At 38.5% G+C, this 14195-nt stretch overlaps 1 pseudogene; it reads right to left on the bottom strand.

Moving 5' to 3' along the window:
• Positions 1-10681: 10681 nt before the first annotated feature.
• LOC102502128 (rab GDP dissociation inhibitor beta-like) lies at positions 10682-12268 on the bottom strand (annotated as a pseudogene).
• Between the last annotated feature and the right edge of the window lie 1927 nt (positions 12269-14195).

Genomic DNA, 14195 nt, shown 5'->3' on the forward strand with positions numbered 1-14195 from the left:
TTTTTTGGAGAGGTTTTTGCTATAGGGCGCGTGCGCTCACCAGACAGACAGAGAGAGACAGAGAGATAGAAAGCAAGAAATCAACCCCCAGAGGGGATGGCCACGCTGCAATCCCTTCTCCTCCATTCTCCTCTTGGGATCTTGGGCACGCATGCACACGCGCCCAGTGTGAGTTTAAGCCACTGGCTCCAGGACTCGAACAGCGGTCGACTACATGGGAGTCCAGCGACATAACCATTACGCGATTTAAGCAAATCTCTCTTAGCATTTTTAAAATTTTGATTTATTAAAGCTAGGACTACTTTTCTTGAAATTAAAAATACATACTAAAATTACCTATTTAATGACTGCATTAAGCTATATACCATTAACTGGATACTACTTTATAGTATATTCATTCTACTCAGAGCCTCATGACTAAAGTTAGACATATGTTCACAGATAGGTACATATCAGCTGAACTTGCTATTGAAAGTAATTAGATTAATTAAGATATTTTGTGAATCAATAAAGTGTGGGGGGCAAAAAAGAGGAATAGAAAACAACTATAGACATCAGAGACAGTGTGAGAGGAGAGTGGGAAATGGCATAGGGTGAGAAATAGGGGAAAAATATATACATACACACACACAAACACACACATATATATATATATAAAACAACTGTCGATGATAACATGTATGATTAAGCCACTATGCAGTGTATTCTGAATGGGAAATCACATTTTGTATGCTGTGTTGATGCTCAGTGAATGAATGTAAAATAAATTAATAAAAAAAGAAGTATAAAAATATAAGGTAAGGTTCCTTTCCTAAATAAATTAACGGACTAATTGGACAACAAAATTAAAGTTTAATAAAAATAAAAGACAATACAATAAGTTACGGAACTTGGTAACATATATTATAAATGCTATGGACTTCAAAGAATATATAGTAAAGCCTAATTTTTTCGACATGTGATCAATTTTGTGTTCTTACTTGAACTTCTGCAAAATTCAACTCAGCTGATCACCCCCTATATCCTCCATCTCTCCATCCTATTAGGACTTTGGCAGAACAGCAGATGGCATAATGTTTATATTGCTGAACTCCCACAGAGTTGACCATGGTTGAGTACTGGATCCAGTGGCTTGAAACTAATGCCAGGTGTGTGTGTGTGTGTGTGTGTTTGGACGTGTGTGTGTGATGCCCAGAGTCTGAGAGGAGAATGGAGGAGAAGGGTCTGTGGCGTGGCCATCCCCCTGGGGGGTGATTTCTCACTTTCTATGTCTATCTGGTGAGCACATATGTACTATAGCAAAAAAAATCTCACTTAAGAAAGGATTTGGGGCACATGCACACATGTTCCCAGCATAATTCTCAAACTGCCAGGCTGGGAGGCTGGGACTTGAACTGGGATATGTCATGTGGGTTCTGGTTCCTTTAGTCTTAACTACTATGAGGTTGGTACCCCATTCTCTATATACTGTTTTTCCTTTAGTTAATCTACCCTTTTCTATGGCTTTTAAGACCATCTGTATGCCAGTAACTCCTATATTTAAATGTTTGCTTGAATGTCTAATAGGCAAGACAAACTTAACACGACCTTAACAAAATTCAACCTTTTCCTCTGTCTGACTTTCTCATTTTATATGGTACCATGATGCAGTAAGCAATTCATTCCAAAAATTTAGGAGTAATTTTTGTACTCGTTCCTTTTATTCACTGCCCATATAAATCCTGTTGATTCTGTCCCCAAACGTGGACTGAATACATTAATACATTTTTCTCTGTTTCTCTGCCTCTACTCTTGTTACCTTAGCCCAAGTCTCATGATAGACAGTCTCCTTCTCCTGACACTGGAACACCTTTCCAACTAGTCTCATCTCCAAATCTACCCTTCGGTAGTAGATCCCCAATGAGAGTTTCCCATCCCCCTTATAAAATCCATTCTCCTTTTCATAGTCTAAATATTCTACATGACCTGGATACTACTAAACTCTTTGATGTCTCTTGGCAAGCTAAGTTCTCTCCACACACACTGGTCTCTTTTTGTTCCTCAGACAAACCAAATCCCTCTCTAGTAATGTTCTTCACAATGATCTTGACACAGTTGAATTTTTCAAGTCAATTAATCTATATTTAGATTGTAATTCATTCAGAGGCCTTTCATGATTATCTGAGGTAAAACTGTTATTTACCCTATAGCTATTCCACTAGTTCTCAGGAGTAACAGATCTACAATTTTATTTACAAATTGAGAAAATTACTCAAAGAAGATGAGTCCCATTATAACTCCAAGGAATGAACCATGATTCTGCTAAAACGTCATGGTAATTCCATTTTTTTTTTTTTGCCAGTGATGGATATAGAAGTGGCTCTATGACTCAGTTTGGGCCAGTGAGAAGCAAGAGAAACTACTGTAAAATTTCTGGGAAGTACTTTAATCCTGAAAAGAAAGAGAGTAAATAAAAGAATCCTACAGAAACAGCTTCTATTTCTTTCCAGCAATGGGATATTGTCATGTAGTTATAAAAAAAAAAAAAAAAAAAAAAAAAAACACCTTGAGCCTTTTTAGCCATGTCATTAATAATGGGAAAATCAAAAGAGAATCATAGAGAAGTCATTCAGCGAACTGAAGTTCTTAAGCCACTGGACCAACTAAGGAAATTATGTATTCCAAACTAAATGTTACTATTTAGTCTGCTGTTCGATTACTTGCTGCTGAAAGCATTCTTTAGACATACAAACTGAAGTAGCTACCAAGTAATTCACTGGCACACCATCTCACTCCATTTTGTTTTCCAAATTGCCAGAAGGCACTTGTGCATGCCAGAGAGAGACAGAGAGACAGAGAAGGGAGAAGGAGAAAGCATCCCCACCCCCACAAATGCTGTGTGGTGATGCTACAAACTCTTCTCCATTTTTCCCTCATGTCAGGATTTAGGGGATGCAAGCACATGCACCCAGGATTTTTTTCTTTTTCATCAGACTGCTTGTATACTCGCTAGATAGAGCTATCATAGAGAGGGAAAGTGAGAAAACAACCCCCAGGGAGACTGGTTACACAGAAATGTCTTCTCTTCATTTCTACCTCCTATTGGGGTTTTGGGCCATTCATGCACACATACCCAATGTGTTTTCTCAAGCTGCCAGATCTGGGATAAAAACTGTGCAGTTTGGCCTGTGGGATCTAGTCACCTTAACCACCAGGCCCCCAGCTGGCCCACTCATTGTTTTTCACACCGTTGGGCTGATAGTCAAATTGTGGTCAGTCATGTGGAATCCAGCTCCCCCAACTGCCAGGCCACAGGCTGGCCAAAGATTTTCAGTTTTTAAATGTAAGAAGATTGACTTTGTCCTCATTATTTTAATAATGGTTTAGCTGGTTATAGAATTCTAAGTCACTGATTTTTTTTTGTCCCCAACCACCAAATTCTATAGTTGCTGATGAAAGATATAATTACCATTCTTACGTAAACTATCTTTTCTCTTGATTTCTTTGAAGATTCTACTCAATGAATTAGTTAATCAGAAAAGTCATGATACATTTTTCTATGCAAAAGGGAAACAAAAAATAAAAATAGTCATCACTTTTCTGATAACCTAATAGTTTCATTAAACTATTTCATCAATTCTATTTATCCTGCATAGCAACCTTCAGTGTTCAGGCCTTTCAGAGAATTTCTGCTCTCCTCCATTTGGACATAATCAAGTTTTTATTTTCTCATGTATTACTCATCCATCATTCCTTCCATTCTTTTTATTAAACAATGCAACACCATCCCAACTATGCAACACAGGGCAGAGGTCCTCAGTCTACCATCTATATCTTGTATCTGCTGTTCATAATGAATTTTGTTTTAAATATTGGTAATATATTATACATTTTATAAGTAGCATTTTTTTTAACTTGACTAGAGACAGAGAGAGAGAGAGAGAGAAAGCTGCCAGCTCCAGGACTTGAACCACAGCTGGTCATGTGGGAGTCCAGTGCTTTAACCACCATGCCACTTGCCAGTCCCAACACTTCACAATTTTTATGTTAGTCTTCCTGAATGAATTCTTCAAACTGTCTTTCATTTATTTACTCTCTATCCAGTCAATAGTTTATCACACTCATAAAATTTGCATTGAAATTCTTATATTTAATCAAATAAGAAACTTGTAATTAATTCCTTTCATAACCAATGCTGTTTAATTTATTCCTATTTTTGCTTTAAAAGTCCTTGCTCTTGGAGCAAATAGGTGGCAAGCTTATTAAAAATAAGTAATTCTTTTAAAAAAAGTCCTTGCTCTTGGGACCAGCAGGTGGTGTAATGTTTACATCACTGGATTCCTACAGAGTCTACCATGGTTCAAATCCCAGACTTGTGACTTAAAACACTCCGGGCACATACTGATGTGTGCCCAAAATCTCAAGAGGAGACTGGAGGAAAAGGGATTGCAGTTTGGCCATCCCGACTGGGGGGGTGGTTTCTTTCTCTTTCTCTCTGGTGAGTGCACAAACCCTATAGCAAAAATCTTTTTTTTAAAAAAAAAGTCCTTGTTCTATGTATTTATTTAAGCATTATTTAATTTTATTGTTATTTTTTAGTTTGCTATAGAGCATGTGCACTCATGAGGAAAAAAAAAAAAACAGGAAGCAAACGCTAGGTCCAAGACTCAAACTGCAGCCAGCCATGTGGGAATCCAATGCCCAAACCACCATGCCACCTGCTGCCCTGTCCTTGCTCTTTTTAAATGGAAGAAATTTATTTCTGCAACCTCAAAATTTTTATTTTGAAGTCTCTGTCAGATTGTTCCATAATTTTATCAAGGTAAATAGATGTTCCATTTGATGATTTTGTTGGGTGTCGTTCCAGCATTCAGTTTTAATTTTCATTGTAATTTATGATTTATATATACTCATTCTGCATCTTTGTAGAGTACAGTATGGTTTTTAAAAAATATTTATTGATTTACATATTTGTTGTGATTTTTCAAGCTGCTGTGTCTGAAACTCGAACTGTGCTGGACCACATGGGATTCCAGCACCTTAAACACCATGCCATCTGCTAATCCCAATAGCTTTTAGTTTTATTTATTTTTTCTAAGAGAGATTTTTGCCATAGGGTGTGTGTGCTCGCCAGAGAGACAGAGACATAAAGTGAGAAATCACCTGCTGAGGGGGGATGGCCATACCACAATCCCTTCTCCTCCATTCTCCCCTTGAGATCTTGGGCACACATGCATACATGCCCAGTGTGAGTTTTAAGTTACCAAGTCTGGGACTCAAATGGTGGTCAACTCTATGGGTGTCCAGTGATGTAACCATTACACCATCTGCTGGTCCCCATACCTCTTAGTTTTAAGTAACATAAAATCTCGTCTTAAGTAACTTAAACAAGGAAGATAATTTATTATCTATCATGTCCCCTAGTATGGAAGTCCTAGGGTGAGTTAATGAATTGGCTCAATAACATTATCAGAATTTGTTCTCTTTGTTGCTCTGCCATACTGAGCATGCCAGCTCTGTCCATGACAAGTTCTCCTTATGGTTACAAAATGACTCAGTAGTTTCACATGTCTTGTGCAGAACAAATAATATCAGTTGGCCGTGTTTTGAGGTTTGTTTTTGGGGTCTCTATTCTGGCCCATTGATCCACATGTCTGTTTTTGTGCCAATACCATGCTATTTTAATTATCACAACTTTGTAATATAATTTGGGGTCAATGAGTGAGATGCCTCTTATTCCACTCTTGTGCAGGATTGCTTTGGCAATACGGGGGTCTTTTATGATTCCATACAAATTCCATGATTGTGTTTTCAGATCTGTGAAGAATGTCTCTGGTGATTTGGTTGAGATGGTGTTAAATATGTAGATTAATTTGGATGGAATTGCCATTTTGATTATATTAATTCTTCCAATCCAGGAACATGGGATGTCCTTCTACTTTTTTTTTCTGTGTCAATTTCTATTTTTCAGATGTTCAGTTCTTTGACTTCTTTGGTTAGATTTATTCCTAGGTATCTTACACTTTTTGTGGCTATGGGGAATGGGACTACTGTTGTCAGTTCTATCTAAATCTGTTCTTTGTAAAAATACTATAGATTTTTGTATGCTAATTTTGTATCCTGCCAATTTACTGTGTTCATTTATTACTTCCAGGAGTATTTTTGTGGTTACTTTTGGGTCTTCTACATATACAATCGTGTCATCTGCAAATACAGATAATTTCACCTCCTCTTTCACTATGTAAATGCCTTTTATTTTATTCTCTTTTCTAATTACATTAGTTAGGACTTACAGCACTATATTGAAAAGGAGTGTAGAAAAAAATAGGCAGTCTTGTCTTGTGTACCAGTTTTTAGTGGAAAAGCTTTCAGCTTTTCCCCATTCAGTATAATGTTAACTATGGGTTGTTTCATAGATGGCTTTCACTGTATTAGGAAAGTACCCTTCTATTCTGATTTTGCTGAGAGTCTTAATCATAAAGGAACATTGTAATTTTTTTTTTTTAAAGAGAGAGAGAGTTTCACTATAGGGCACATGTGCTCTCCAGACAGACAGAGTCAGAGACAAAAAGTAAGAAATAACCCCCAAGGGGGATGGCCACACCACAATCCCTTCTCCAGGAGGAGATGGGCACACACACACAGGCGTGAGTTTTAAGTTGCCAGGTCTTGGACTCTAAATGTGGTCAACTACATGGGAGTCCAGTGATGTAACCATTAAGCCATCTCCTGGTCCCAGGAAAATTGTATATCAAATGCTTTTCAATTGATATGATCATATAGTTTTTATATTTCTTTCTGTTAATATGGTATATTACATTTATGGCTTTGTGTATATTGAACCACCCTTGCATCCCTGGAATAAAGCCTACCTGTTTGTGATGTATCTTTTTCTTGAGAGGTTTTTGCTATAGAGTACAAGCACTTGCCAGAAAGACAAAAAGAGACAGAGAAACAGAAAGCAAGAAATCACCCCCCGGGGGTGATGGCAATGCCGCAATCCTTTCTCTTCCATTCTCCTCTCAGGATCTTGGGCACACATGCACATGTGCCCAGCGTGAGTTTAAGCCACTGGGTCTGGGACTCAATCCGCAGTCAACTACATGGGAGCAGCAACGTAGCCATTACACCATCTGCTGGTCCCCTGTATAATTATTTTTATACGTTGTTTGATACAATTTGTTAGTATCTTCTTGAGAATTTTTGTATCTATATTCAACAGAGATACTGGTCTATAGTTTTCCTTTCTTGTCATGTCCTTATCTGTTTTGGGGATGAGGGTGATGGAGGCTTCATAAAATGAATTTGGGAGGGTTCCTTCCTTTTGGATATTTAGAAATAATTTGAGTAGAGGGGCTGGCAGGTGGGATGGTGGTTAAGGGTGCTGGATTCCCACACAGCCGACTGTGGTTCAAGTCCCAGACCTCAAGGCTTGCTTTCTCACTTTCCTTCTCTGGTCAAAAATAAATAAATAAACAAACAAATAAATAAGTAAAGTTAAATAAAATAATTCTTTAAAAAATCAGTGTGTTGCAGTCTATCTCTCCTTTTAGATCTAGCAGTTTTCCTTCATTTATTTGGGTGCCCTTGATTTGGGTACATAGACATTTAAAGCATTTTATCTTTTTGATGAATCAGTCCTTTCACTACTATATGTCTGTCTCTTTTTACAGGTTTTGTTTTAAGCCTATTTTGTCTGAAATCAGTATCATGACTCCAGCCCTTTTTTGGCTTCCATTTGCATGGAATACTTTTTTCCAGTCCTTCACTTTTAGTCTATGTAGGTCTTTATCCATGAGGTACATTTCTTGAAGGCAACAGATAGAGGATTTTTTTAATCCATTCAGCCAATCTGTATCTTTTTTTTTTTTTAAGAGAGATTTTTGCTATCAGGCATGTGCGCCCACTGGAGAGACAGAGAAAGAAAGGGAGAAATCAACCCCCGCCCCCCAGGGGGATGGCCACACTGCAATCCTTTCTCCTTGTCTCCTCTCAAGATTTTGGGCATGTACAACATGTGCCCAGTGTGAGTTTGAAGTTGCTGAGTCTGGGACTCAAACAGCTATCAACCACATGCGAGTCCAGTGATGCAACCATTACATCATCTGCTGGTCCCTCAATCTATATCTCTTGATTGGAGAATTTAATCCATTAATATTCAACATTATTATTGATATTTCCATACTCATCCCTACCATTAAGTTGGCCATTTTCTTGGTTGATTTTTATTCGCTTACTGCTGTCTGTCTCTTTTTAGTTTTCCTGGTATAGCACTCCCTTCAGAATTTCTTGAAGAGCTGGTCTAGTGTTGGTAAATTCTTTACGGTTTTTTTTTTAAGATGTTTTTAATCTTTTTTTTTTTTTCCCATTTGAAGGATAATCTTGCCAGGTATAGTAATCTTGGTTGAAATTGTTTGTTTGCTTTAACATTTCGAATGTATCTTCCCCTTATTCACTTACTTGCATTGTTTCCAGTGAGAGGTCTGATGTTAGCCTGGTGGGATAACCTTTGTAAGTAACTTGACTCTTCTCTCTTGCCAGCTCTAGTCTCTTGTCTTCATCAGTGGTTTTGGCCAATCAATCTATGATGTGCTATGGAGAGAACTTTCTTGGGTTGATTCTATTTGGGGTCCTTTGTATTTCTTGGGCCTGGATGTTTGAATACTTCTTTAGGCTTGGAAAGTTTTCTTCCAGAATTTCACAGAATATATTATCAATGCCCTTATTAATTTCTTCACCTTCTGGGATACTAATTATTCAGACATTTGGGCCTTTAATGGTATTTAGTATTTTTTGTATATTATCATTTTTTGGGTTATTTTCTCAATCTTTTTGGTGATTTTTCTAGGTCAGAGGTTTTTGCCTTGTACCTCTGAGATTTGATCTTGTGCATGATCTAATCTGCTTTTAATATTTTTGAGAGGTTTTGATTTCCTGTATTACAGCCTTCACTTCTAACAGTTCTGTTTTATTGAGATCTCCAAAGTTTTGTGCTTCAACACACTATTAAAATAGAGAGCCAGCAGTGGCATGGTTAGAGTCCTAGACCCGTAGCTTGAAAAACACTCTGGTGCATGTACATGGGTGCCCAAAATCCCCAGAGGAGGGAGAAATGGATGAGATAGGATAACAATGTGACTATTCCCCATGCAGGATACTTCTTCACATTCTCTCTTTCTCTTTCTCTCTCTCATGAACACACATGCTCTCTGGCAGATAAAAAATGAGATAGAAGGAAAAGAAAGTAAGGCAGACAGACAAATCATTGGCTTGGAGAAAATATCTGTAAGTCACATATCCAATAGAGAACTAATATTCAAAATACATGAAAGTCTAAAACTCAAGACAGATAATTCAATTTTTAAATTTTTTTAATTAATTAATTAATTTACATTCATTCACTAAGCATCATCACAGCATACAAAATGTGATTTCCCATCCAGAATATGCTGCATAGGAGCTTAATCATACATGTTATCACCAATAATTTTCCCTACTTCTCACTCTCTGCCATGTCTCACCCTTCTACATTATCTCAGGTCTCTACAGTTGTTTTCCATTGCTTTTTTCCCCAACATTTTATTGATTCACAAAATTTCTTTTTTTTTTTTTTTTGAGAGGGTTTTTGCTATATGGCGTGTGCGCTCACCAGAAAGACAGAGAGAAACAGAGAGACAGAGAGAAATCACCCCCCAGGAGGGATTGCCATGCCGCAATCCCTTCTCCAATCTCCTCTCGGGATCTTGGGCACATATGTGCACGTGCCCAGTGTGAGTTTAAGCCACTGGGTCCAGGACTCAAACCACAGTCAACTTCATAGGAGTTCAGAGACGTAGCCATTAAGCCATCTGCTGATTCCACAAAATTTCTTAAATAATCCAACTACTTTCAATAGCAAGTTAAGCTGATATATACATATCTGTGACTACATGTCTGACTTTAGGCATGAAATTCTGAGTAGAATGAACATTCTGAGTAGCACCTAGCTGATGTTATATAGCTTACTATAGTCATTTAATATGTATTTTTAATATATTTTTTAATTTCAAGAAAAGCAGTTTTAGCTTTAATAAATAAAAAAAAGGAACTTTGCTTAAAACTTAAAACCAGGAAATGGGTTAGGATTCTGTTCAAATAGTAAGTATGTGAACTGATTGGCAGCTCAAGACAGGACAAAAATCCTTAAAACTAGAAACCAAACTTGTGGCTATGTTATTTGGGCCCTGCCATAATACTTGACATAACAAAAAATATGAAGTTACAGGGAAAACTTAGGGATGCTGTCCCAGATTATATTCAATTTAGTATCTTACTATCTAAATGGCACACAATTCCTAGCGACCCAGCTCTTGAGCAGCAGAAGCAAATAATTGCAAAAGCTACACTGATTAAAAGATACAAATACTGTATCAATTTCTCTGTATCAGGATCACAATGTTCTATTTAAAATTGATCATTCACTAGGAAAATGAGCCAGTTTGGTTAAATTGAACAGAATGTGATAACCTGCCAATTCTGAGTAGCCTCTCCATCATAAGTTAATATATGATATTACAAAGATGAAGGTGAGGAATATTTACTGGTAAAGCACTTTTCATTCTCCATTTTGATTATACAAGTAGGCCATACAATGTCGATTTCATACAGTATGCATTATTGGCTAATTTTTAAATTTGTCCCAGTTACATAATAACAACTGCTGTTAATCTTTCCCACAGATGTCATTTTTCTTGGGCTTCATTTCCTCAAAGTCAAAATCTGATCCTGTCATCCTCTTATAGATGTCTCTTTTTTTTTTTTTTTAAATTTGGAGAGGCTTTTGCTATAGGGCGCGTGCACCCACCAGACAGACAGAGACCGAGAGACAGAAAGCGAGAAATCACCCCCCAGGGGGGTAGCCACACTGCTATCCCATCTCCATTCTCCTCTCAGGATATTGGGCACACATGCACACGCGCCCGTTTTTAAGCCACTGGGTCTGGGACTTGAACCACAGTCGACTACATTGGAGTCCAGAGACATAGCCATTACACTAACTGCTGGTCCCCTAGATGTCTTTAATGTCATTGCATGTTGTCTCAAAATGAGTTGTAGCATCATAAGTGCAAGAAATAAAGATTTGGCTTTCTGTCTCCAAATCTTTGGGTACAAGGAGGTCATAGATGCTAACAAATTTCTGTTCAGTTGGTCCAAGAGCTCCAAAGCTGGTCTAATTTCCTTCTTAGGTCCTTGGTTTCCCCAGCTGTACTGACTATGGCAATGTACTTCCCTTGTGCCGCCACATGTGCAAAGGAGATCATGCAAGCGTAGATATCCAATTTTTGGCTGACTTGGTTCTGTGGAATGATAATTTGGCAGGAGTAGGCACCACTGGTATTCTTGATGGGATGGTTGAGGATGAAGATGACAAGGATTACCTGGCCCACTTTTTCTACCTGACCCTTGACATAGCTGGGGTCACAAATGAGCTGCTTACAGCGAGCAATCTCTCCTTCAGATTTTACACCAATGACTTTTTCATTCTGCACAATGGTTTCTTCAATTGGTTTATTGAGCATGTAGGTACCTCCATGAATAGCACTTAGCATTGCAAATCTTTGTGGCAGATCTCCAAGGTAATAGAGTGGATAAAGGTATGGGCTTTTCCCATATCTTGCCAAGGACTCACTGTAAAGTTTAATCCTATTAATGGTTTCACAACATGGTTGATCTAAGTAGTCACCATTTTGGTAAAGTGCAAGAGCACGACCAGTAAAATATACTACATCTTGGCCCAAATCAAATTTCTTGTACACATCTCACACAGAAGTCTTCTTAGGATCAATGCCCTCAAAAGTTCTAGAATCTTTTTCATCAAAGTTGGCATATACACTAGGAAGCGATGTTTTTCAAATAGTCCCATGAAGCTAGATGCTAGGGCTTCGGCTTCAGTGGAAGGAACCTTATAGATTTTTCCTCCCTTATAGACGAGGCTTCCTACAGTCACTTTGAAATCCAGGTAACGAGTAACCTCTATATAGAGCAGCATCTTAACCAGCTGACCATTACCCATAAGGAACTTGGGAATTAAGTCAACATTCCAGTCTCTTCCTCTCCCCATTGATGCTGGTGGTGCTCTTGGTATTTTAACTCTTTTGTATAAATCTTCCAGTGGTGGTATAGATGCACTTTCTCCTCCATAATATGGGTTTCGATCCATTTGAAGAAATTTCTTTCCATTCACTGACATTATACCTGACAGTATACATTCCATCAGGTCCAGCACAATCATGTCATATTCCTCATTCATAGTGGGGCAGGGCATGGAGGGAGGACCCAAGAAAGGAGAAGGTTCAGGGGCTCTGTGGCCACCGTAAGCAGGTGGAGAGGGGCTTAGGCCGCACTTGGCCTAAGGGAAGAGGGAAAACAAAGGAGTAAAATGGAGCTGATGAGGAGGTGAAGCAGGCTGCCACCTCAGATGAGAAGAAAAGAGCTAGGCAGAGAGGAGAGGGAGAGGAGGGACAACCAAATAATTCAGTTTTATAATGGACAAAAGAGGGCCAGCTGGTGACATGGTGGTTGAAGCAGCTAGATGGTTGACCGCCACGTTTAAGTCCAGGACACAGTCATTTGAGAAACATGCCAGGCACATGTGCATGTGTGCCGAAAATCCTGAGAAGAGAATGGAGAAGGGATTGTAACACAGTCATCACCCCGGGGGTGATTTCTCCACCATCACTCCCCCACCACTGCCCCATATGAATACACCCTGTAGTAACTCTAAAAAAATAAATAAATAAAAGGTAGGGAGGGCAAAAGATTTCCATTTGCATGACAGACATTTTCTATGTCTTAATATCTGAATTATTTTGTTTTAGGTGTATCTCCTGTATACTGCAGTTTGGTTTTGCTCTGTGAATCAAGGAGATTCTCATTGTTATGAAAAATACATTTGGTATTACCTCTACATTAGGAAAGGCAGTCATCTTTGGGCTTGCCGACTGCAAAACTACAAGGTTTTCCTATCCCCTGATACAAAGCACTTTCTGTAATTAATCACATAGCTGGTTAGTCAAGGTAACCATAGTGTGACTGCTTTAGAAGTGCTTGCTCCCTAGTGAAGAGGACTGGCTTCTTTACCACTTGCAACAAGATGTTGAGTATTCTTTGATTCTGACTTATTTAGTTTTGGCAAACCTGCGGCATCTGTAGCCTCCAAGATGGCCCCAACTAGTTGGTCCATTGGATTTTGGGGACAAGAATAGCAGGAAAACTATGCTTATGTTTCTGTCATTGTCAGAACTATTTTAACAAATAGTCTTGCTCTGATCCGTTAAGTCACATACACTTTTCAGCACTTAAGGAATCATAACAAGATTACTCCTTGCCTTCTTCTATAAGGTTGGGGTTGTTCCCAGACACTATCTTGATATTTCAAATTTATAATTCATCATATTTGCTATGCTTTTGTAAAAAATATGTATTCTTTGTTTTTTAGTAACTTCTTTCTTATTTAGGTTTTTACTATCTATCGTTTTTATTATGTTGATTGGCATATTGTAAAACCTATTTAGTGTCTATTAGAGTTGTTTTATTGTTTTTTAGATTTTCGTCATAGGGTGCATGTGCTCACCAGAGACAGACAGAAAGTGAGAAATCACCCCTCGGGGGATGGCCACACGACAATCCCTTCTCCACACTCCTCTTTGAATTTTAGAGGCATGCACAGGCACCTAGCTTGATTTTTCAAGCCACCGGGTCAGGGACTCAAACCACAGTCAGCCATATGGGAGTCCAGTGCCTTAACCACATTATCTGCTGGCCCTATTAGTTTGTTTTAATGCCAGAGAGCACATTCACATGCCTGACAGAAAGAAAAAGCACCCCCAATGAGATCAAGTCATACTGCCATCTTTTTACCTCCAATTTTCCATCCTGTCAGAATTCTGGGCATGCATAAACATCCTCAGCTTGCCTTTCAGGCCAATGGGGCTGGGACTCAAACTCCAGCCAGCTGTGGGAATCAGCCTTCTCTGTGTAGCACACAACCACTGTGCTATGGGGCTAGGCCTAAATATTTGCCTTTTTATATTTTGTCCTCTCTCTCTTCCTCTACCAATCTTTATTGACATACTTAATTTTCTTATTTATTTATTTACTTTAATTTGACCAGAGAGGGAGAGAGAGAGAGAGAGAAAGAGAGAGAGAGAAAGAAAGCCACCAGGTCAGGACTCACT

The sequence above is a fragment of the Tupaia chinensis genome, unplaced genomic scaffold, assembly GCF_000334495.1.
Source record: "Tupaia chinensis unplaced genomic scaffold, TupChi_1.0 Scaffold148350_1, whole genome shotgun sequence".
Classification (NCBI taxonomy): Eukaryota; Metazoa; Chordata; class Mammalia; order Scandentia; family Tupaiidae; genus Tupaia; species Tupaia belangeri.